This window comes from Phasianus colchicus, chromosome 7, assembly GCF_987193195.1.
Source record: "Phasianus colchicus chromosome 7, bPhaCol1.hap1.1, whole genome shotgun sequence".
NCBI lineage: Eukaryota > Metazoa > Chordata > Aves > Galliformes > Phasianidae > Phasianus > Phasianus colchicus.
In genome coordinates this window covers 29,142,845-29,167,016 of record NC_143442.1, presented here as the reverse complement: position 1 = coordinate 29,167,016, position 24,172 = coordinate 29,142,845, and the positions used below count along the sequence as shown (strand labels likewise).

At 58.8% G+C, this 24,172-nt stretch overlaps 1 long non-coding RNA gene across 1 annotated transcript in view; it reads right to left on the bottom strand.

The window, feature by feature from the left end:
* Nucleotides 1–24,172, bottom strand: part of LOC116235970 (uncharacterized) — a 42,235-nt gene that overhangs the window by 16,930 nt on the left and 1,133 nt on the right. The window lies entirely within an intron of this gene.

Genomic DNA, 24,172 nt, shown 5'->3' with positions numbered 1-24,172 from the left:
TACTGCTGGGGAAAGGCTACTGCTGGGGAAAGGCTACTGCTGGGGAAAGGCTACTGCTGGGGAAAGGCTACTGCTGGGGAAAGGCTACTGCTGGGGAAAGGCTACTGCTGGGGAAAGGCTACTGCTGGGGAAAGGCTACTGCTGGGGAAAGGCTACTGCTGGGGAAAGGCTACTGCTGGGGAAAGGCTACTGCTGGGGAAAGGCTACTGCTGGGGAAAGGCTACTGCTGGGGAAAGGCTACTGCTGGGGAAAGGCTACTGCTGGGGAAAGGCTACTGCTGGGGAAAGGCTACTGCTGGGGAAAGGCTACTGCTGGGGAAAGGCTACTGCTGGGGAAAGGCTACTGCTGGGGAAAGGCTACTGCTGGGGAAAGGCTACTGCTGGGGAAAGGCTACTGCTGGGGAAAGGCTACTGCTGGGGAAAGGCTACTGCTGGGGAAAGGCTACTGCTGGGGAAAGGCTACTGCTGGGGAAAGGCTACTGCTGGGGAAAGGCTACTGCTGGGGAAAGGCTACTGCTGGGGAAAGGCTACTGCTGGGGAAAGGCTACTGCTGGGGAAAGGCTACTGCTGGGGAAAGGCTACTGCTGGGGAAAGGCTACTGCTGGGGAAAGGCTACTGCTGGGGAAAGGCTACTGCTGGGGAAAGGCTACTGCTGGGGAAAGGCTACTGCTGGGGAAAGGCTACTGCTGGGGAAAGGCTACTGCTGGGGAAAGGCTACTGCTGGGGAAAGGCTACTGCTGGGGAAAGGCTACTGCTGGGGAAAGGCTACTGCTGGGGAAAGGCTACTGCTGGGGAAAGGCTACTGCTGGGGAAAGGCTACTGCTGGGGAAAGGCTACTGCTGGGGAAAGGCTACTGCTGGGGAAAGGCTACTGCTGGGGAAAGGCTACTGCTGGGGAAAGGCTACTGCTGGGGAAAGGCTACTGCTGGGGAAAGGCTACTGCTGGGGAAAGGCTACTGCTGGGGAAAGGCTACTGCTGGGGAAAGGCTACTGCTGGGGAAAGGCTACTGCTGGGGAAAGGCTACTGCTGGGGAAAGGCTACTGCTGGGGAAAGGCTACTGCTGGGGAAAGGCTACTGCTGGGGAAAGGCTACTGCTGGGGAAAGGCTACTGCTGGGGAAAGGCTACTGCTGGGGAAAGGCTACTGCTGGGGAAAGGCTACTGCTGGGGAAAGGCTACTGCTGGGGAAAGGCTACTGCTGGGGAAAGGCTACTGCTGGGGAAAGGCTACTGCTGGGGAAAGGCTACTGCTGGGGAAAGGCTACTGCTGGGGAAAGGCTACTGCTGGGGAAAGGCTACTGCTGGGGAAAGGCTACTGCTGGGGAAAGGCTACTGCTGGGGAAAGGCTACTGCTGGGGAAAGGCTACTGCTGGGGAAAGGCTACTGCTGGGGAAAGGCTACTGCTGGGGAAAGGCTACTGCTGGGGAAAGGCTACTGCTGGGGAAAGGCTACTGCTGGGGAAAGGCTACTGCTGGGGAAAGGCTACTGCTGGGGAAAGGCTACTGCTGGGGAAAGGCTACTGCTGGGGAAAGGCTACTGCTGGGGAAAGGCTACTGCTGGGGAAAGGCTACTGCTGGGGAAAGGCTACTGCTGGGGAAAGGCTACTGCTGGGGAAAGGCTACTGCTGGGGAAAGGCTACTGCTGGGGAAAGGCTACTGCTGGGGAAAGGCTACTGCTGGGGAAAGGCTACTGCTGGGGAAAGGCTACTGCTGGGGAAAGGCTACTGCTGGGGAAAGGCTACTGCTGGGGAAAGGCTACTGCTGGGGAAAGGCTACTGCTGGGGAAAGGCTACTGCTGGGGAAAGGCTACTGCTGGGGAAAGGCTACTGCTGGGGAAAGGCTACTGCTGGGGAAAGGCTACTGCTGGGGAAAGGCTACTGCTGGGGAAAGGCTACTGCTGGGGAAAGGCTACTGCTGGGGAAAGGCTACTGCTGGGGAAAGGCTACTGCTGGGGAAAGGCTACTGCTGGGGAAAGGCTACTGCTGGGGAAAGGCTACTGCTGGGGAAAGGCTACTGCTGGGGAAAGGCTACTGCTGGGGAAAGGCTACTGCTGGGGAAAGGCTACTGCTGGGGAAAGGCTACTGCTGGGGAAAGGCTACTGCTGGGGAAAGGCTACTGCTGGGGAAAGGCTACTGCTGGGGAAAGGCTACTGCTGGGGAAAGGCTACTGCTGGGGAAAGGCTACTGCTGGGGAAAGGCTACTGCTGGGGAAAGGCTACTGCTGGGGAAAGGCTACTGCTGGGGAAAGGCTACTGCTGGGGAAAGGCTACTGCTGGGGAAAGGCTACTGCTGGGGAAAGGCTACTGCTGGGGAAAGGCTACTGCTGGGGAAAGGCTACTGCTGGGGAAAGGCTACTGCTGGGGAAAGGCTACTGCTGGGGAAAGGCTACTGCTGGGGAAAGGCTACTGCTGGGGAAAGGCTACTGCTGGGGAAAGGCTACTGCTGGGGAAAGGCTACTGCTGGGGAAAGGCTACTGCTGGGGAAAGGCTACTGCTGGGGAAAGGCTACTGCTGGGGAAAGGCTACTGCTGGGGAAAGGCTACTGCTGGGGAAAGGCTACTGCTGGGGAAAGGCTACTGCTGGGGAAAGGCTACTGCTGGGGAAAGGCTACTGCTGGGGAAAGGCTACTGCTGGGGAAAGGCTACTGCTGGGGAAAGGCTACTGCTGGGGAAAGGCTACTGCTGGGGAAAGGCTACTGCTGGGGAAAGGCTACTGCTGGGGAAAGGCTACTGCTGGGGAAAGGCTACTGCTGGGGAAAGGCTACTGCTGGGGAAAGGCTACTGCTGGGGAAAGGCTACTGCTGGGGAAAGGCTACTGCTGGGGAAAGGCTACTGCTGGGGAAAGGCTACTGCTGGGGAAAGGCTACTGCTGGGGAAAGGCTACTGCTGGGGAAAGGCTACTGCTGGGGAAAGGCTACTGCTGGGGAAAGGCTACTGCTGGGGAAAGGCTACTGCTGGGGAAAGGCTACTGCTGGGGAAAGGCTACTGCTGGGGAAAGGCTACTGCTGGGGAAAGGCTACTGCTGGGGAAAGGCTACTGCTGGGGAAAGGCTACTGCTGGGGAAAGGCTACTGCTGGGGAAAGGCTACTGCTGGGGAAAGGCTACTGCTGGGGAAAGGCTACTGCTGGGGAAAGGCTACTGCTGGGGAAAGGCTACTGCTGGGGAAAGGCTACTGCTGGGGAAAGGCTACTGCTGGGGAAAGGCTACTGCTGGGGAAAGGCTACTGCTGGGGAAAGGCTACTGCTGGGGAAAGGCTACTGCTGGGGAAAGGCTACTGCTGGGGAAAGGCTACTGCTGGGGAAAGGCTACTGCTGGGGAAAGGCTACTGCTGGGGAAAGGCTACTGCTGGGGAAAGGCTACTGCTGGGGAAAGGCTACTGCTGGGGAAAGGCTACTGCTGGGGAAAGGCTACTGCTGGGGAAAGGCTACTGCTGGGGAAAGGCTACTGCTGGGGAAAGGCTACTGCTGGGGAAAGGCTACTGCTGGGGAAAGGCTACTGCTGGGGAAAGGCTACTGCTGGGGAAAGGCTACTGCTGGGGAAAGGCTACTGCTGGGGAAAGGCTACTGCTGGGGAAAGGCTACTGCTGGGGAAAGGCTACTGCTGGGGAAAGGCTACTGCTGGGGAAAGGCTACTGCTGGGGAAAGGCTACTGCTGGGGAAAGGCTACTGCTGGGGAAAGGCTACTGCTGGGGAAAGGCTACTGCTGGGGAAAGGCTACTGCTGGGGAAAGGCTACTGCTGGGGAAAGGCTACTGCTGGGGAAAGGCTACTGCTGGGGAAAGGCTACTGCTGGGGAAAGGCTACTGCTGGGGAAAGGCTACTGCTGGGGAAAGGCTACTGCTGGGGAAAGGCTACTGCTGGGGAAAGGCTACTGCTGGGGAAAGGCTACTGCTGGGGAAAGGCTACTGCTGGGGAAAGGCTACTGCTGGGGAAAGGCTACTGCTGGGGAAAGGCTACTGCTGGGGAAAGGCTACTGCTGGGGAAAGGCTACTGCTGGGGAAAGGCTACTGCTGGGGAAAGGCTACTGCTGGGGAAAGGCTACTGCTGGGGAAAGGCTACTGCTGGGGAAAGGCTACTGCTGGGGAAAGGCTACTGCTGGGGAAAGGCTACTGCTGGGGAAAGGCTACTGCTGGGGAAAGGCTACTGCTGGGGAAAGGCTACTGCTGGGGAAAGGCTACTGCTGGGGAAAGGCTACTGCTGGGGAAAGGCTACTGCTGGGGAAAGGCTACTGCTGGGGAAAGGCTACTGCTGGGGAAAGGCTACTGCTGGGGAAAGGCTACTGCTGGGGAAAGGCTACTGCTGGGGAAAGGCTACTGCTGGGGAAAGGCTACTGCTGGGGAAAGGCTACTGCTGGGGAAAGGCTACTGCTGGGGAAAGGCTGCTGGGGAAAGGCTACTGCTGGGGAAAGGCTACTGCTGGGGAAAGGCTACTGCTGGGGAAAGGCTACTGCTGGGGAAAGGCTACTGCTGGGGAAAGGCTACTGCTGGGGAAAGGCTACTGCTGGGGAAAGGCTACTGCTGGGGAAAGGCTACTGCTGGGGAAAGGCTACTGCTGGGGAAAGGCTACTGCTGGGGAAAGGCTACTGCTGGGGAAAGGCTACTGCTGGGGAAAGGCTACTGCTGGGGAAAGGCTACTGCTGGGGAAAGGCTACTGCTGGGGAAAGGCTACTGCTGGGGAAAGGCTACTGCTGGGGAAAGGCTACTGCTGGGGAAAGGCTACTGCTGGGGAAAGGCTACTGCTGGGGAAAGGCTACTGCTGGGGAAAGGCTACTGCTGGGGAAAGGCTACTGCTGGGGAAAGGCTACTGCTGGGGAAAGGCTACTGCTGGGGAAAGGCTACTGCTGGGGAAAGGCTACTGCTGGGGAAAGGCTACTGCTGGGGAAAGGCTACTGCTGGGGAAAGGCTACTGCTGGGGAAAGGCTACTGCTGGGGAAAGGCTACTGCTGGGGAAAGGCTACTGCTGGGGAAAGGCTACTGCTGGGGAAAGGCTACTGCTGGGGAAAGGCTACTGCTGGGGAAAGGCTACTGCTGGGGAAAGGCTACTGCTGGGGAAAGGCTACTGCTGGGGAAAGGCTACTGCTGGGGAAAGGCTACTGCTGGGGAAAGGCTACTGCTGGGGAAAGGCTACTGCTGGGGAAAGGCTACTGCTGGGGAAAGGCTACTGCTGGGGAAAGGCTACTGCTGGGGAAAGGCTACTGCTGGGGAAAGGCTACTGCTGGGGAAAGGCTACTGCTGGGGAAAGGCTACTGCTGGGGAAAGGCTACTGCTGGGGAAAGGCTACTGCTGGGGAAAGGCTACTGCTGGGGAAAGGCTACTGCTGGGGAAAGGCTACTGCTGGGGAAAGGCTACTGCTGGGGAAAGGCTACTGCTGGGGAAAGGCTACTGCTGGGGAAAGGCTACTGCTGGGGAAAGGCTACTGCTGGGGAAAGGCTACTGCTGGGGAAAGGCTACTGCTGGGGAAAGGCTACTGCTGGGGAAAGGCTACTGCTGGGGAAAGGCTACTGCTGGGGAAAGGCTACTGCTGGGGAAAGGCTACTGCTGGGGAAAGGCTACTGCTGGGGAAAGGCTACTGCTGGGGAAAGGCTACTGCTGGGGAAAGGCTACTGCTGGGGAAAGGCTACTGCTGGGGAAAGGCTACTGCTGGGGAAAGGCTACTGCTGGGGAAAGGCTACTGCTGGGGAAAGGCTACTGCTGGGGAAAGGCTACTGCTGGGGAAAGGCTACTGCTGGGGAAAGGCTACTGCTGGGGAAAGGCTACTGCTGGGGAAAGGCTACTGCTGGGGAAAGGCTACTGCTGGGGAAAGGCTACTGCTGGGGAAAGGCTACTGCTGGGGAAAGGCTACTGCTGGGGAAAGGCTACTGCTGGGGAAAGGCTACTGCTGGGGAAAGGCTACTGCTGGGGAAAGGCTACTGCTGGGGAAAGGCTACTGCTGGGGAAAGGCTACTGCTGGGGAAAGGCTACTGCTGGGGAAAGGCTACTGCTGGGGAAAGGCTACTGCTGGGGAAAGGCTACTGCTGGGGAAAGGCTACTGCTGGGGAAAGGCTACTGCTGGGGAAAGGCTACTGCTGGGGAAAGGCTACTGCTGGGGAAAGGCTACTGCTGGGGAAAGGCTACTGCTGGGGAAAGGCTACTGCTGGGGAAAGGCTACTGCTGGGGAAAGGCTACTGCTGGGGAAAGGCTACTGCTGGGGAAAGGCTACTGCTGGGGAAAGGCTACTGCTGGGGAAAGGCTACTGCTGGGGAAAGGCTACTGCTGGGGAAAGGCTACTGCTGGGGAAAGGCTACTGCTGGGGAAAGGCTACTGCTGGGGAAAGGCTACTGCTGGGGAAAGGCTACTGCTGGGGAAAGGCTACTGCTGGGGAAAGGCTACTGCTGGGGAAAGGCTACTGCTGGGGAAAGGCTACTGCTGGGGAAAGGCTACTGCTGGGGAAAGGCTACTGCTGGGGAAAGGCTACTGCTGGGGAAAGGCTACTGCTGGGGAAAGGCTACTGCTGGGGAAAGGCTACTGCTGGGGAAAGGCTACTGCTGGGGAAAGGCTACTGCTGGGGAAAGGCTACTGCTGGGGAAAGGCTACTGCTGGGGAAAGGCTACTGCTGGGGAAAGGCTACTGCTGGGGAAAGGCTACTGCTGGGGAAAGGCTACTGCTGGGGAAAGGCTACTGCTGGGGAAAGGCTACTGCTGGGGAAAGGCTACTGCTGGGGAAAGGCTACTGCTGGGGAAAGGCTACTGCTGGGGAAAGGCTACTGCTGGGGAAAGGCTACTGCTGGGGAAAGGCTACTGCTGGGGAAAGGCTACTGCTGGGGAAAGGCTACTGCTGGGGAAAGGCTACTGCTGGGGAAAGGCTACTGCTGGGGAAAGGCTACTGCTGGGGAAAGGCTACTGCTGGGGAAAGGCTACTGCTGGGGAAAGGCTACTGCTGGGGAAAGGCTACTGCTGGGGAAAGGCTACTGCTGGGGAAAGGCTACTGCTGGGGAAAGGCTACTGCTGGGGAAAGGCTACTGCTGGGGAAAGGCTACTGCTGGGGAAAGGCTACTGCTGGGGAAAGGCTACTGCTGGGGAAAGGCTACTGCTGGGGAAAGGCTACTGCTGGGGAAAGGCTACTGCTGGGGAAAGGCTACTGCTGGGGAAAGGCTACTGCTGGGGAAAGGCTACTGCTGGGGAAAGGCTACTGCTGGGGAAAGGCTACTGCTGGGGAAAGGCTACTGCTGGGGAAAGGCTACTGCTGGGGAAAGGCTACTGCTGGGGAAAGGCTACTGCTGGGGAAAGGCTACTGCTGGGGAAAGGCTACTGCTGGGGAAAGGCTACTGCTGGGGAAAGGCTACTGCTGGGGAAAGGCTACTGCTGGGGAAAGGCTACTGCTGGGGAAAGGCTACTGCTGGGGAAAGGCTACTGCTGGGGAAAGGCTACTGCTGGGGAAAGGCTACTGCTGGGGAAAGGCTACTGCTGGGGAAAGGCTACTGCTGGGGAAAGGCTACTGCTGGGGAAAGGCTACTGCTGGGGAAAGGCTACTGCTGGGGAAAGGCTACTGCTGGGGAAAGGCTACTGCTGGGGAAAGGCTACTGCTGGGGAAAGGCTACTGCTGGGGAAAGGCTACTGCTGGGGAAAGGCTACTGCTGGGGAAAGGCTACTGCTGGGGAAAGGCTACTGCTGGGGAAAGGCTACTGCTGGGGAAAGGCTACTGCTGGGGAAAGGCTACTGCTGGGGAAAGGCTACTGCTGGGGAAAGGCTACTGCTGGGGAAAGGCTACTGCTGGGGAAAGGCTACTGCTGGGGAAAGGCTACTGCTGGGGAAAGGCTACTGCTGGGGAAAGGCTACTGCTGGGGAAAGGCTACTGCTGGGGAAAGGCTACTGCTGGGGAAAGGCTACTGCTGGGGAAAGGCTACTGCTGGGGAAAGGCTACTGCTGGGGAAAGGCTACTGCTGGGGAAAGGCTACTGCTGGGGAAAGGCTACTGCTGGGGAAAGGCTACTGCTGGGGAAAGGCTACTGCTGGGGAAAGGCTACTGCTGGGGAAAGGCTACTGCTGGGGAAAGGCTACTGCTGGGGAAAGGCTACTGCTGGGGAAAGGCTACTGCTGGGGAAAGGCTACTGCTGGGGAAAGGCTACTGCTGGGGAAAGGCTACTGCTGGGGAAAGGCTACTGCTGGGGAAAGGCTACTGCTGGGGAAAGGCTACTGCTGGGGAAAGGCTACTGCTGGGGAAAGGCTACTGCTGGGGAAAGGCTACTGCTGGGGAAAGGCTACTGCTGGGGAAAGGCTACTGCTGGGGAAAGGCTACTGCTGGGGAAAGGCTACTGCTGGGGAAAGGCTACTGCTGGGGAAAGGCTACTGCTGGGGAAAGGCTACTGCTGGGGAAAGGCTACTGCTGGGGAAAGGCTACTGCTGGGGAAAGGCTACTGCTGGGGAAAGGCTACTGCTGGGGAAAGGCTACTGCTGGGGAAAGGCTACTGCTGGGGAAAGGCTACTGCTGGGGAAAGGCTACTGCTGGGGAAAGGCTACTGCTGGGGAAAGGCTACTGCTGGGGAAAGGCTACTGCTGGGGAAAGGCTACTGCTGGGGAAAGGCTACTGCTGGGGAAAGGCTACTGCTGGGGAAAGGCTACTGCTGGGGAAAGGCTACTGCTGGGGAAAGGCTACTGCTGGGGAAAGGCTACTGCTGGGGAAAGGCTACTGCTGGGGAAAGGCTACTGCTGGGGAAAGGCTACTGCTGGGGAAAGGCTACTGCTGGGGAAAGGCTACTGCTGGGGAAAGGCTACTGCTGGGGAAAGGCTACTGCTGGGGAAAGGCTACTGCTGGGGAAAGGCTACTGCTGGGGAAAGGCTACTGCTGGGGAAAGGCTACTGCTGGGGAAAGGCTACTGCTGGGGAAAGGCTACTGCTGGGGAAAGGCTACTGCTGGGGAAAGGCTACTGCTGGGGAAAGGCTACTGCTGGGGAAAGGCTACTGCTGGGGAAAGGCTACTGCTGGGGAAAGGCTACTGCTGGGGAAAGGCTACTGCTGGGGAAAGGCTACTGCTGGGGAAAGGCTACTGCTGGGGAAAGGCTACTGCTGGGGAAAGGCTACTGCTGGGGAAAGGCTACTGCTGGGGAAAGGCTACTGCTGGGGAAAGGCTACTGCTGGGGAAAGGCTACTGCTGGGGAAAGGCTACTGCTGGGGAAAGGCTACTGCTGGGGAAAGGCTACTGCTGGGGAAAGGCTACTGCTGGGGAAAGGCTACTGCTGGGGAAAGGCTACTGCTGGGGAAAGGCTACTGCTGGGGAAAGGCTACTGCTGGGGAAAGGCTACTGCTGGGGAAAGGCTACTGCTGGGGAAAGGCTACTGCTGGGGAAAGGCTACTGCTGGGGAAAGGCTACTGCTGGGGAAAGGCTACTGCTGGGGAAAGGCTACTGCTGGGGAAAGGCTACTGCTGGGGAAAGGCTACTGCTGGGGAAAGGCTACTGCTGGGGAAAGGCTACTGCTGGGGAAAGGCTACTGCTGGGGAAAGGCTACTGCTGGGGAAAGGCTACTGCTGGGGAAAGGCTACTGCTGGGGAAAGGCTACTGCTGGGGAAAGGCTACTGCTGGGGAAAGGCTACTGCTGGGGAAAGGCTACTGCTGGGGAAAGGCTACTGCTGGGGAAAGGCTACTGCTGGGGAAAGGCTACTGCTGGGGAAAGGCTACTGCTGGGGAAAGGCTACTGCTGGGGAAAGGCTACTGCTGGGGAAAGGCTACTGCTGGGGAAAGGCTACTGCTGGGGAAAGGCTACTGCTGGGGAAAGGCTACTGCTGGGGAAAGGCTACTGCTGGGGAAAGGCTACTGCTGGGGAAAGGCTACTGCTGGGGAAAGGCTACTGCTGGGGAAAGGCTACTGCTGGGGAAAGGCTACTGCTGGGGAAAGGCTACTGCTGGGGAAAGGCTACTGCTGGGGAAAGGCTACTGCTGGGGAAAGGCTACTGCTGGGGAAAGGCTACTGCTGGGGAAAGGCTACTGCTGGGGAAAGGCTACTGCTGGGGAAAGGCTACTGCTGGGGAAAGGCTACTGCTGGGGAAAGGCTACTGCTGGGGAAAGGCTACTGCTGGGGAAAGGCTACTGCTGGGGAAAGGCTACTGCTGGGGAAAGGCTACTGCTGGGGAAAGGCTACTGCTGGGGAAAGGCTACTGCTGGGGAAAGGCTACTGCTGGGGAAAGGCTACTGCTGGGGAAAGGCTACTGCTGGGGAAAGGCTACTGCTGGGGAAAGGCTACTGCTGGGGAAAGGCTACTGCTGGGGAAAGGCTACTGCTGGGGAAAGGCTACTGCTGGGGAAAGGCTACTGCTGGGGAAAGGCTACTGCTGGGGAAAGGCTACTGCTGGGGAAAGGCTACTGCTGGGGAAAGGCTACTGCTGGGGAAAGGCTACTGCTGGGGAAAGGCTACTGCTGGGGAAAGGCTACTGCTGGGGAAAGGCTACTGCTGGGGAAAGGCTACTGCTGGGGAAAGGCTACTGCTGGGGAAAGGCTACTGCTGGGGAAAGGCTACTGCTGGGGAAAGGCTACTGCTGGGGAAAGGCTACTGCTGGGGAAAGGCTACTGCTGGGGAAAGGCTACTGCTGGGGAAAGGCTACTGCTGGGGAAAGGCTACTGCTGGGGAAAGGCTACTGCTGGGGAAAGGCTACTGCTGGGGAAAGGCTACTGCTGGGGAAAGGCTACTGCTGGGGAAAGGCTACTGCTGGGGAAAGGCTACTGCTGGGGAAAGGCTACTGCTGGGGAAAGGCTACTGCTGGGGAAAGGCTACTGCTGGGGAAAGGCTACTGCTGGGGAAAGGCTACTGCTGGGGAAAGGCTACTGCTGGGGAAAGGCTACTGCTGGGGAAAGGCTACTGCTGGGGAAAGGCTACTGCTGGGGAAAGGCTACTGCTGGGGAAAGGCTACTGCTGGGGAAAGGCTACTGCTGGGGAAAGGCTACTGCTGGGGAAAGGCTACTGCTGGGGAAAGGCTACTGCTGGGGAAAGGCTACTGCTGGGGAAAGGCTACTGCTGGGGAAAGGCTACTGCTGGGGAAAGGCTACTGCTGGGGAAAGGCTACTGCTGGGGAAAGGCTACTGCTGGGGAAAGGCTACTGCTGGGGAAAGGCTACTGCTGGGGAAAGGCTACTGCTGGGGAAAGGCTACTGCTGGGGAAAGGCTACTGCTGGGGAAAGGCTACTGCTGGGGAAAGGCTACTGCTGGGGAAAGGCTACTGCTGGGGAAAGGCTACTGCTGGGGAAAGGCTACTGCTGGGGAAAGGCTACTGCTGGGGAAAGGCTACTGCTGGGGAAAGGCTACTGCTGGGGAAAGGCTACTGCTGGGGAAAGGCTACTGCTGGGGAAAGGCTACTGCTGGGGAAAGGCTACTGCTGGGGAAAGGCTACTGCTGGGGAAAGGCTACTGCTGGGGAAAGGCTACTGCTGGGGAAAGGCTACTGCTGGGGAAAGGCTACTGCTGGGGAAAGGCTACTGCTGGGGAAAGGCTACTGCTGGGGAAAGGCTACTGCTGGGGAAAGGCTACTGCTGGGGAAAGGCTACTGCTGGGGAAAGGCTACTGCTGGGGAAAGGCTACTGCTGGGGAAAGGCTACTGCTGGGGAAAGGCTACTGCTGGGGAAAGGCTACTGCTGGGGAAAGGCTACTGCTGGGGAAAGGCTACTGCTGGGGAAAGGCTACTGCTGGGGAAAGGCTACTGCTGGGGAAAGGCTACTGCTGGGGAAAGGCTACTGCTGGGGAAAGGCTACTGCTGGGGAAAGGCTACTGCTGGGGAAAGGCTACTGCTGGGGAAAGGCTACTGCTGGGGAAAGGCTACTGCTGGGGAAAGGCTACTGCTGGGGAAAGGCTACTGCTGGGGAAAGGCTACTGCTGGGGAAAGGCTACTGCTGGGGAAAGGCTACTGCTGGGGAAAGGCTACTGCTGGGGAAAGGCTACTGCTGGGGAAAGGCTACTGCTGGGGAAAGGCTACTGCTGGGGAAAGGCTACTGCTGGGGAAAGGCTACTGCTGGGGAAAGGCTACTGCTGGGGAAAGGCTACTGCTGGGGAAAGGCTACTGCTGGGGAAAGGCTACTGCTGGGGAAAGGCTACTGCTGGGGAAAGGCTACTGCTGGGGAAAGGCTACTGCTGGGGAAAGGCTACTGCTGGGGAAAGGCTACTGCTGGGGAAAGGCTACTGCTGGGGAAAGGCTACTGCTGGGGAAAGGCTACTGCTGGGGAAAGGCTACTGCTGGGGAAAGGCTACTGCTGGGGAAAGGCTACTGCTGGGGAAAGGCTACTGCTGGGGAAAGGCTACTGCTGGGGAAAGGCTACTGCTGGGGAAAGGCTACTGCTGGGGAAAGGCTACTGCTGGGGAAAGGCTACTGCTGGGGAAAGGCTACTGCTGGGGAAAGGCTACTGCTGGGGAAAGGCTACTGCTGGGGAAAGGCTACTGCTGGGGAAAGGCTACTGCTGGGGAAAGGCTACTGCTGGGGAAAGGCTACTGCTGGGGAAAGGCTACTGCTGGGGAAAGGCTACTGCTGGGGAAAGGCTACTGCTGGGGAAAGGCTACTGCTGGGGAAAGGCTACTGCTGGGGAAAGGCTACTGCTGGGGAAAGGCTACTGCTGGGGAAAGGCTACTGCTGGGGAAAGGCTACTGCTGGGGAAAGGCTACTGCTGGGGAAAGGCTACTGCTGGGGAAAGGCTACTGCTGGGGAAAGGCTACTGCTGGGGAAAGGCTACTGCTGGGGAAAGGCTACTGCTGGGGAAAGGCTACTGCTGGGGAAAGGCTACTGCTGGGGAAAGGCTACTGCTGGGGAAAGGCTACTGCTGGGGAAAGGCTACTGCTGGGGAAAGGCTACTGCTGGGGAAAGGCTACTGCTGGGGAAAGGCTACTGCTGGGGAAAGGCTACTGCTGGGGAAAGGCTACTGCTGGGGAAAGGCTACTGCTGGGGAAAGGCTACTGCTGGGGAAAGGCTACTGCTGGGGAAAGGCTACTGCTGGGGAAAGGCTACTGCTGGGGAAAGGCTACTGCTGGGGAAAGGCTACTGCTGGGGAAAGGCTACTGCTGGGGAAAGGCTACTGCTGGGGAAAGGCTACTGCTGGGGAAAGGCTACTGCTGGGGAAAGGCTACTGCTGGGGAAAGGCTACTGCTGGGGAAAGGCTACTGCTGGGGAAAGGCTACTGCTGGGGAAAGGCTACTGCTGGGGAAAGGCTACTGCTGGGGAAAGGCTACTGCTGGGGAAAGGCTACTGCTGGGGAAAGGCTACTGCTGGGGAAAGGCTACTGCTGGGGAAAGGCTACTGCTGGGGAAAGGCTACTGCTGGGGAAAGGCTACTGCTGGGGAAAGGCTACTGCTGGGGAAAGGCTACTGCTGGGGAAAGGCTACTGCTGGGGAAAGGCTACTGCTGGGGAAAGGCTACTGCTGGGGAAAGGCTACTGCTGGGGAAAGGCTACTGCTGGGGAAAGGCTACTGCTGGGGAAAGGCTACTGCTGGGGAAAGGCTACTGCTGGGGAAAGGCTACTGCTGGGGAAAGGCTACTGCTGGGGAAAGGCTACTGCTGGGGAAAGGCTACTGCTGGGGAAAGGCTACTGCTGGGGAAAGGCTACTGCTGGGGAAAGGCTACTGCTGGGGAAAGGCTACTGCTGGGGAAAGGCTACTGCTGGGGAAAGGCTACTGCTGGGGAAAGGCTACTGCTGGGGAAAGGCTACTGCTGGGGAAAGGCTACTGCTGGGGAAAGGCTACTGCTGGGGAAAGGCTACTGCTGGGGAAAGGCTACTGCTGGGGAAAGGCTACTGCTGGGGAAAGGCTACTGCTGGGGAAAGGCTACTGCTGGGGAAAGGCTACTGCTGGGGAAAGGCTACTGCTGGGGAAAGGCTACTGCTGGGGAAAGGCTACTGCTGGGGAAAGGCTACTGCTGGGGAAAGGCTACTGCTGGGGAAAGGCTACTGCTGGGGAAAGGCTACTGCTGGGGAAAGGCTACTGCTGGGGAAAGGCTACTGCTGGGGAAAGGCTACTGCTGGGGAAAGGCTACTGCTGGGGAAAGGCTACTGCTGGGGAAAGGCTACTGCTGGGGAAAGGCTACTGCTGGGGAAAGGCTACTGCTGGGGAAAGGCTACTGCTGGGGAAAGGCTACTGCTGGGGAAAGGCTACTGCTGGGGAAAGGCTACTGCTGGGGAAAGGCTACTGCTGGGGAAAGGCTACTGCTGGGGAAAGGCTACTGCTGGGGAAAGGCTACTGCTGGGGAAAGGCTACTGCTGGGGAAAGGCTACTGCTGGGGAAAGGCTACTGCTGGGGAAAGGCTACTGCTGGGGAAAGGCTACTGCTGGGGAAAGGCTACTGCTGGGGAAAGGCTACTGCTGGGGAAAGGCTACTGCTGGGGAAAGGCTACTGCTGGGGAAAGGCTACTGCTGGGGAAAGGCTACTGCTGGGGAAAGGCTACTGCTGGGGAAAGGCTACTGCTGGGGAAAGGCTACTGCTGGGGAAAGGCTACTGCTGGGGAAAGGCTACTGCTGGGGAAAGGCTACTGCTGGGGAAAGGCTACTGCTGGGGAAAGGCTACTGCTGGGGAAAGGCTACTGCTGGGGAAAGGCTACTGCTGGGGAAAGGCTACTGCTGGGGAAAGGCTACTGCTGGGGAAAGGCTACTGCTGGGGAAAGGCTACTGCTGGGGAAAGGCTACTGCTGGGGAAAGGCTACTGCTGGGGAAAGGCTACTGCTGGGGAAAGGCTACTGCTGGGGAAAGGCTACTGCTGGGGAAAGGCTACTGCTGGGGAAAGGCTACTGCTGGGGAAAGGCTACTGCTGGGGAAAGGCTACTGCTGGGGAAAGGCTACTGCTGGGGAAAGGCTACTGCTGGGGAAAGGCTACTGCTGGGGAAAGGCTACTGCTGGGGAAAGGCTACTGCTGGGGAAAGGCTACTGCTGGGGAAAGGCTACTGCTGGGGAAAGGCTACTGCTGGGGAAAGGCTACTGCTGGGGAAAGGCTACTGCTGGGGAAAGGCTACTGCTGGGGAAAGGCTACTGCTGGGGAAAGGCTACTGCTGGGGAAAGGCTACTGCTGGGGAAAGGCTACTGCTGGGGAAAGGCTACTGCTGGGGAAAGGCTACTGCTGGGGAAAGGCTACTGCTGGGGAAAGGCTACTGCTGGGGAAAGGCTACTGCTGGGGAAAGGCTACTGCTGGGGAAAGGCTACTGCTGGGGAAAGGCTACTGCTGGGGAAAGGCTACTGCTGGGGAAAGGCTACTGCTGGGGAAAGGCTACTGCTGGGGAAAGGCTACTGCTGGGGAAAGGCTACTGCTGGGGAAAGGCTACTGCTGGGGAAAGGCTACTGCTGGGGAAAGGCTACTGCTGGGGAAAGGCTACTGCTGGGGAAAGGCTACTGCTGGGGAAAGGCTACTGCTGGGGAAAGGCTACTGCTGGGGAAAGGCTACTGCTGGGGAAAGGCTACTGCTGGGGAAAGGCTACTGCTGGGGAAAGGCTACTGCTGGGGAAAGGCTACTGCTGGGGAAAGGCTACTGCTGGGGAAAGGCTACTGCTGGGGAAAGGCTACTGCTGGGGAAAGGCTACTGCTGGGGAAAGGCTACTGCTGGGGAAAGGCTACTGCTGGGGAAAGGCTACTGCTGGGGAAAGGCTACTGCTGGGGAAAGGCTACTGCTGGGGAAAGGCTACTGCTGGGGAAAGGCTACTGCTGGGGAAAGGCTACTGCTGGGGAAAGGCTACTGCTGGGGAAAGGCTACTGCTGGGGAAAGGCTACTGCTGGGGAAAGGCTACTGCTGGGGAAAGGCTACTGCTGGGGAAAGGCTACTGCTGGGGAAAGGCTACTGCTGGGGAAAGGCTACTGCTGGGGAAAGGCTACTGCTGGGGAAAGGCTACTGCTGGGGAAAGGCTACTGCTGGGGAAAGGCTACTGCTGGGGAAAGGCTACTGCTGGGGAAAGGCTACTGCTGGGGAAAGGCTACTGCTGGGGAAAGGCTACTGCTGGGGAAAGGCTACTGCTGGGGAAAGGCTACTGCTGGGGAAAGGCTACTGCTGGGGAAAGGCTACTGCTGGGGAAAGGCTACTGCTGGGGAAAGGCTACTGCTGGGGAAAGGCTACTGCTGGGGAAAGGCTACTGCTGGGGAAAGGCTACTGCTGGGGAAAGGCTACTGCTGGGGAAAGGCTACTGCTGGGGAAAGGCTACTGCTGGGGAAAGGCTACTGCTGGGGAAAGGCTACTGCTGGGGAAAGGCTACTGCTGGGGAAAGGCTACTGCTGGGGAAAGGCTACTGCTGGGGAAAGGCTACTGCTGGGGAAAGGCTACTGCTGGGGAAAGGCTACTGCTGGGGAAAGGCTACTGCTGGGGAAAGGCTACTGCTGGGGAAAGGCTACTGCTGGGGAAAGGCTACTGCTGGGGAAAGGCTACTGCTGGGGAAAGGCTACTGCTGGGGAAAGGCTACTGCTGGGGAAAGGCTACTGCTGGGGAAAGGCTACTGCTGGGGAAAGGCTACTGCTGGGGAAAGGCTACTGCTGGGGAAAGGCTACTGCTGGGGAAAGGCTACTGCTGGGGAAAGGCTACTGCTGGGGAAAGGCTACTGCTGGGGAAAGGCTACTGCTGGGGAAAGGCTACTGCTGGGGAAAGGCTACTGCTGGGGAAAGGCTACTGCTGGGGAAAGGCTACTGCTGGGGAAAGGCTACTGCTGGGGAAAGGCTACTGCTGGGGAAAGGCTACTGCTGGGGAAAGGCTACTGCTGGGGAAAGGCTACTGCTGGGGAAAGGCTACTGCTGGGGAAAGGCTACTGCTGGGGAAAGGCTACTGCTGGGGAAAGGCTACTGCTGGGGAAAGGCTACTGCTGGGGAAAGGCTACTGCTGGGGAAAGGCTACTGCTGGGGAAAGGCTACTGCTGGGGAAAGGCTACTGCTGGGGAAAGGCTACTGCTGGGGAAAGGCTACTGCTGGGGAAAGGCTACTGCTGGGGAAAGGCTACTGCTGGGGAAAGGCTACTGCTGGGGAAAGGCTACTGCTGGGGAAAGGCTACTGCTGGGGAAAGGCTACTGCTGGGGAAAGGCTACTGCTGGGGAAAGGCTACTGCTGGGGAAAGGCTACTGCTGGGGAAAGGCTACTGCTGGGGAAAGGCTACTGCTGGGGAAAGGCTACTGCTGGGGAAAGGCTACTGCTGGGGAAAGGCTACTGCTGGGGAAAGGCTACTGCTGGGGAAAGGCTACTGCTGGGGAAAGGCTACTGCTGGGGAAAGGCTACTGCTGGGGAAAGGCTACTGCTGGGGAAAGGCTACTGCTGGGGAAAGGCTACTGCTGGGGAAAGGCTACTGCTGGGGAAAGGCTACTGCTGGGGAAAGGCTACTGCTGGGGAAAGGCTACTGCTGGGGAAAGGCTACTGCTGGGGAAAGGCTACTGCTGGGGAAAGGCTACTGCTGGGGAAAGGCTACTGCTGGGGAAAGGCTACTGCTGGGGAAAGGCTACTGCTGGGGAAAGGCTACTGCTGGGGAAAGGCTACTGCTGGGGAAAGGCTACTGCTGGGGAAAGGCTACTGCTGGGGAAAGGCTACTGCTGGGGAAAGGCTACTGCTGGGGAAAGGCTACTGCTGGGGAAAGGCTACTGCTGGGGAAAGGCTACTGCTGGGGAAAGGCTACTGCTGGGGAAAGGCTACTGCTGGGGAAAGGCTACTGCTGGGGAAAGGCTACTGCTGGGGAAAGGCTACTGCTGGGGAAAGGCTACTGCTGGGGAAAGGCTACTGCTGGGGAAAGGCTACTGCTGGGGAAAGGCTACTGCTGGGGAAAGGCTACTGCTGGGGAAAGGCTACTGCTGGGGAAAGGCTACTGCTGGGGAAAGGCTACTGCTGGGGAAAGGCTACTGCTGGGGAAAGGCTACTGCTGGGGAAAGGCTACTGCTGGGGAAAGGCTACTGCTGGGGAAAGGCTACTGCTGGGGAAAGGCTACTGCTGGGGAAAGGCTACTGCTGGGGAAAGGCTACTGCTGGGGAAAGGCTACTGCTGGGGAAAGGCTACTGCTGGGGAAAGGCTACTGCTGGGGAAAGGCTACTGCTGGGGAAAGGCTACTGCTGGGGAAAGGCTACTGCTGGGGAAAGGCTACTGCTGGGGAAAGGCTACTGCTGGGGAAAGGCTACTGCTGGGGAAAGGCTACTGCTGGGGAAAGGCTACTGCTGGGGAAAGGCTACTGCTGGGGAAAGGCTACTGCTGGGGAAAGGCTACTGCTGGGGAAAGGCTACTGCTGGGGAAAGGCTACTGCTGGGGAAAGGCTACTGCTGGGGAAAGGCTACTGCTGGGGAAAGGCTACTGCTGGGGAAAGGCTACTGCTGGGGAAAGGCTACTGCTGGGGAAAGGCTACTGCTGGGGAAAGGCTACTGCTGGGGAAAGGCTACTGCTGGGGAAAGGCTACTGCTGGGGAAAGGCTACTGCTGGGGAAAGGCTACTGCTGGGGAAAGGCTACTGCTGGGGAAAGGCTACTGCTGGGGAAAGGCTACTGCTGGGGAAAGGCTACTGCTGGGGAAAGGCTACTGCTGGGGAAAGGCTACTGCTGGGGAAAGGCTACTGCTGGGGAAAGGCTACTGCTGGGGAAAGGCTACTGCTGGGGAAAGGCTACTGCTGGGGAAAGGCTACTGCTGGGGAAAGGCTACTGCTGGGGAAAGGCTACTGCTGGGGAAAGGCTACTGCTGGGGAAAGGCTACTGCTGGGGAAAGGCTACTGCTGGGGAAAGGCTACTGCTGGGGAAAGGCTACTGCTGGGGAAAGGCTACTGCTGGGGAAAGGCTACTGCTGGGGAAAGGCTACTGCTGGGGAAAGGCTACTGCTGGGGAAAGGCTACTGCTGGGGAAAGGCTACTGCTGGGGAAAGGCTACTGCTGGGGAAAGGCTACTGCTGGGGAAAGGCTACTGCTGGGGAAAGGCTACTGCTGGGGAAAGGCTACTGCTGGGGAAAGGCTACTGCTGGGGAAAGGCTACTGCTGGGGAAAGGCTACTGCTGGGGAAAGGCTACTGCTGGGGAAAGGCTACTGCTGGGGAAAGGCTACTGCTGGGGAAAGGCTACTGCTGGGGAAAGGCTACTGCTGGGGAAAGGCTACTGCTGGGGAAAGGCTACTGCTGGGGAAAGGCTACTGCTGGGGAAAGGCTACTGCTGGGGAAAGGCTACTGCTGGGGAAAGGCTACTGCTGGGGAAAGGCTACTGCTGGGGAAAGGCTACTGCTGGGGAAAGGCTACTGCTGGGGAAAGGCTACTGCTGGGGAAAGGCTACTGCTGGGGAAAGGCTACTGCTGGGGAAAGGCTACTGCTGGGGAAAGGCTACTGCTGGGGAAAGGCTACTGCTGGGGAAAGGCTACTGCTGGGGAAAGGCTACTGCTGGGGAAAGGCTACTGCTGGGGAAAGGCTACTGCTGGGGAAAGGCTACTGCTGGGGAAAGGCTACTGCTGGGGAAAGGCTACTGCTGGGGAAAGGCTACTGCTGGGGAAAGGCTACTGCTGGGGAAAGGCTACTGCTGGGGAAAGGCTACTGCTGGGGAAAGGCTACTGCTGGGGAAAGGCTACTGCTGGGGAAAGGCTACTGCTGGGGAAAGGCTACTGCTGGGGAAAGGCTACTGCTGGGGAAAGGCTACTGCTGGGGAAAGGCTACTGCTGGGGAAAGGCTACTGCTGGGGAAAGGCTACTGCTGGGGAAAGGCTACTGCTGGGGAAAGGCTACTGCTGGGGAAAGGCTACTGCTGGGGAAAGGCTACTGCTGGGGAAAGGCTACTGCTGGGGAAAGGCTACTGCTGGGGAAAGGCTACTGCTGGGGAAAGGCTACTGCTGGGGAAAGGCTACTGCTGGGGAAAGGCTACTGCTGGGGAAAGGCTACTGCTGGGGAAAGGCTACTGCTGGGGAAAGGCTACTGCTGGGGAAAGGCTACTGCTGGGGAAAGGCTACTGCTGGGGAAAGGCTACTGCTGGGGAAAGGCTACTGCTGGGGAAAGGCTACTGCTGGGGAAAGGCTACTGCTGGGGAAAGGCTACTGCTGGGGAAAGGCTACTGCTGGGGAAAGGCTACTGCTGGGGAAAGGCTACTGCTGGGGAAAGGCTACTGCTGGGGAAAGGCTACTGCTGGGGAAAGGCTACTGCTGGGGAAAGGCTACTGCTGGGGAAAGGCTACTGCTGGGGAAAGGCTACTGCTGGGGAAAGGCTACTGCTGGGGAAAGGCTACTGCTGGGGAAAGGCTACTGCTGGGGAAAGGCTACTGCTGGGGAAAGGCTACTGCTGGGGAAAGGCTACTGCTGGGGAAAGGCTACTGCTGGGGAAAGGCTACTGCTGGGGAAAGGCTACTGCTGGGGAAAGGCTACTGCTGGGGAAAGGCTACTGCTGGGGAAAGGCTACTGCTGGGGAAAGGCTACTGCTGGGGAAAGGCTACTGCTGGGGAAAGGCTACTGCTGGGGAAAGGCTACTGCTGGGGAAAGGCTACTGCTGGGGAAAGGCTACTGCTGGGGAAAGGCTACTGCTGGGGAAAGGCTACTGCTGGGGAAAGGCTACTGCTGGGGAAAGGCTACTGCTGGGGAAAGGCTACTGCTGGGGAAAGGCTACTGCTGGGGAAAGGCTACTGCTGGGGAAAGGCTACTGCTGGGGAAAGGCTACTGCTGGGGAAAGGCTACTGCTGGGGAAAGGCTACTGCTGGGGAAAGGCTACTGCTGGGGAAAGGCTACTGCTGGGGAAAGGCTACTGCTGGGGAAAGGCTACTGCTGGGGAAAGGCTACTGCTGGGGAAAGGCTACTGCTGGGGAAAGGCTACTGCTGGGGAAAGGCTACTGCTGGGGAAAGGCTACTGCTGGGGAAAGGCTACTGCTGGGGAAAGGCTACTGCTGGGGAAAGGCTACTGCTGGGGAAAGGCTACTGCTGGGGAAAGGCTACTGCTGGGGAAAGGCTACTGCTGGGGAAAGGCTACTGCTGGGGAAAGGCTACTGCTGGGGAAAGGCTACTGCTGGGGAAAGGCTACTGCTGGGGAAAGGCTACTGCTGGGGAAAGGCTACTGCTGGGGAAAGGCTACTGCTGGGGAAAGGCTACTGCTGGGGAAAGGCTACTGCTGGGGAAAGGCTACTGCTGGGGAAAGGCTACTGCTGGGGAAAGGCTACTGCTGGGGAAAGGCTACTGCTGGGGAAAGGCTACTGCTGGGGAAAGGCTACTGCTGGGGAAAGGCTACTGCTGGGGAAAGGCTACTGCTGGGGAAAGGCTACTGCTGGGGAAAGGCTACTGCTGGGGAAAGGCTACTGCTGGGGAAAGGCTACTGCTGGGGAAAGGCTACTGCTGGGGAAAGGCTACTGCTGGGGAAAGGCTACTGCTGGGGAAAGGCTACTGCTGGGGAAAGGCTACTGCTGGGGAAAGGCTACTGCTGGGGAAAGGCTACTGCTGGGGAAAGGCTACTGCTGGGGAAAGGCTACTGCTGGGGAAAGGCTACTGCTGGGGAAAGGCTACTGCTGGGGAAAGGCTACTGCTGGGGAAAGGCTACTGCTGGGGAAAGGCTACTGCTGGGGAAAGGCTACTGCTGGGGAAAGGCTACTGCTGGGGAAAGGCTACTGCTGGGGAAAGGCTACTGCTGGGGAAAGGCTACTGCTGGGGAAAGGCTACTGCTGGGGAAAGGCTACTGCTGGGGAAAGGCTACTGCTGGGGAAAGGCTACTGCTGGGGAAAGGCTACTGCTGGGGAAAGGCTACTGCTGGGGAAAGGCTACTGCTGGGGAAAGGCTACTGCTGGGGAAAGGCTACTGCTGGGGAAAGGCTACTGCTGGGGAAAGGCTACTGCTGGGGAAAGGCTACTGCTGGGGAAAGGCTACTGCTGGGGAAAGGCTACTGCTGGGGAAAGGCTACTGCTGGGGAAAGGCTACTGCTGGGGAAAGGCTACTGCTGGGGAAAGGCTACTGCTGGGGAAAGGCTACTGCTGGGGAAAGGCTACTGCTGGGGAAAGGCTACTGCTGGGGAAAGGCTACTGCTGGGGAAAGGCTACTGCTGGGGAAAGGCTACTGCTGGGGAAAGGCTACTGCTGGGGAAAGGCTACTGCTGGGGAAAGGCTACTGCTGGGGAAAGGCTACTGCTGGGGAAAGGCTACTGCTGGGGAAAGGCTACTGCTGGGGAAAGGCTACTGCTGGGGAAAGGCTACTGCTGGGGAAAGGCTACTGCTGGGGAAAGGCTACTGCTGGGGAAAGGCTACTGCTGGGGAAAGGCTACTGCTGGGGAAAGGCTACTGCTGGGGAAAGGCTACTGCTGGGGAAAGGCTACTGCTGGGGAAAGGCTACTGCTGGGGAAAGGCTACTGCTGGGGAAAGGCTACTGCTGGGGAAAGGCTACTGCTGGGGAAAGGCTACTGCTGGGGAAAGGCTACTGCTGGGGAAAGGCTACTGCTGGGGAAAGGCTACTGCTGGGGAAAGGCTACTGCTGGGGAAAGGCTACTGCTGGGGAAAGGCTACTGCTGGGGAAAGGCTACTGCTGGGGAAAGGCTACTGCTGGGGAAAGGCTACTGCTGGGGAAAGGCTACTGCTGGGGAAAGGCTACTGCTGGGGAAAGGCTACTGCTGGGGAAAGGCTACTGCTGGGGAAAGGCTACTGCTGGGGAAAGGCTACTGCTGGGGAAAGGCTACTGCTGGGGAAAGGCTACTGCTGGGGAAAGGCTACTGCTGGGGAAAGGCTACTGCTGGGGAAAGGCTACTGCTGGGGAAAGGCTACTGCTGGGGAAAGGCTACTGCTGGGGAAAGGCTACTGCTGGGGAAAGGCTACTGCTGGGGAAAGGCTACTGCTGGGGAAAGGCTACTGCTGGGGAAAGGCTACTGCTGGGGAAAGGCTACTGCTGGGGAAAGGCTACTGCTGGGGAAAGGCTACTGCTGGGGAAAGGCTACTGCTGGGGAAAGGCTACTGCTGGGGAAAGGCTACTGCTGGGGAAAGGCTACTGCTGGGGAAAGGCTACTGCTGGGGAAAGGCTACTGCTGGGGAAAGGCTACTGCTGGGGAAAGGCTACTGCTGGGGAAAGGCTACTGCTGGGGAAAGGCTACTGCTGGGGAAAGGCTACTGCTGGGGAAAGGCTACTGCTGGGGAAAGGCTACTGCTGGGGAAAGGCTACTGCTGGGGAAAGGCTACTGCTGGGGAAAGGCTACTGCTGGGGAAAGGCTACTGCTGGGGAAAGGCTACTGCTGGGGAAAGGCTACTGCTGGGGAAAGGCTACTGCTGGGGAAAGGCTACTGCTGGGGAAAGGCTACTGCTGGGGAAAGGCTACTGCTGGGGAAAGGCTACTGCTGGGGAAAGGCTACTGCTGGGGAAAGGCTACTGCTGGGGAAAGGCTACTGCTGGGGAAAGGCTACTGCTGGGGAAAGGCTACTGCTGGGGAAAGGCTACTGCTGGGGAAAGGCTACTGCTGGGGAAAGGCTACTGCTGGGGAAAGGCTACTGCTGGGGAAAGGCTACTGCTGGGGAAAGGCTACTGCTGGGGAAAGGCTACTGCTGGGGAAAGGCTACTGCTGGGGAAAGGCTACTGCTGGGGAAAGGCTACTGCTGGGGAAAGGCTACTGCTGGGGAAAGGCTACTGCTGGGGAAAGGCTACTGCTGGGGAAAGGCTACTGCTGGGGAAAGGCTACTGCTGGGGAAAGGCTACTGCTGGGGAAAGGCTACTGCTGGGGAAAGGCTACTGCTGGGGAAAGGCTACTGCTGGGGAAAGGCTACTGCTGGGGAAAGGCTACTGCTGGGGAAAGGCTACTGCTGGGGAAAGGCTACTGCTGGGGAAAGGCTACTGCTGGGGAAAGGCTACTGCTGGGGAAAGGCTACTGCTGGGGAAAGGCTACTGCTGGGGAAAGGCTACTGCTGGGGAAAGGCTACTGCTGGGGAAAGGCTACTGCTGGGGAAAGGCTACTGCTGGGGAAAGGCTACTGCTGGGGAAAGGCTACTGCTGGGGAAAGGCTACTGCTGGGGAAAGGCTACTGCTGGGGAAAGGCTACTGCTGGGGAAAGGCTACTGCTGGGGAAAGGCTACTGCTGGGGAAAGGCTACTGCTGGGGAAAGGCTACTGCTGGGGAAAGGCTACTGCTGGGGAAAGGCTACTGCTGGGGAAAGGCTACTGCTGGGGAAAGGCTACTGCTGGGGAAAGGCTACTGCTGGGGAAAGGCTACTGCTGGGGAAAGGCTACTGCTGGGGAAAGGCTACTGCTGGGGAAAGGCTACTGCTGGGGAAAGGCTACTGCTGGGGAAAGGCTACTGCTGGGGAAAGGCTACTGCTGGGGAAAGGCTACTGCTGGGGAAAGGCTACTGCTGGGGAAAGGCT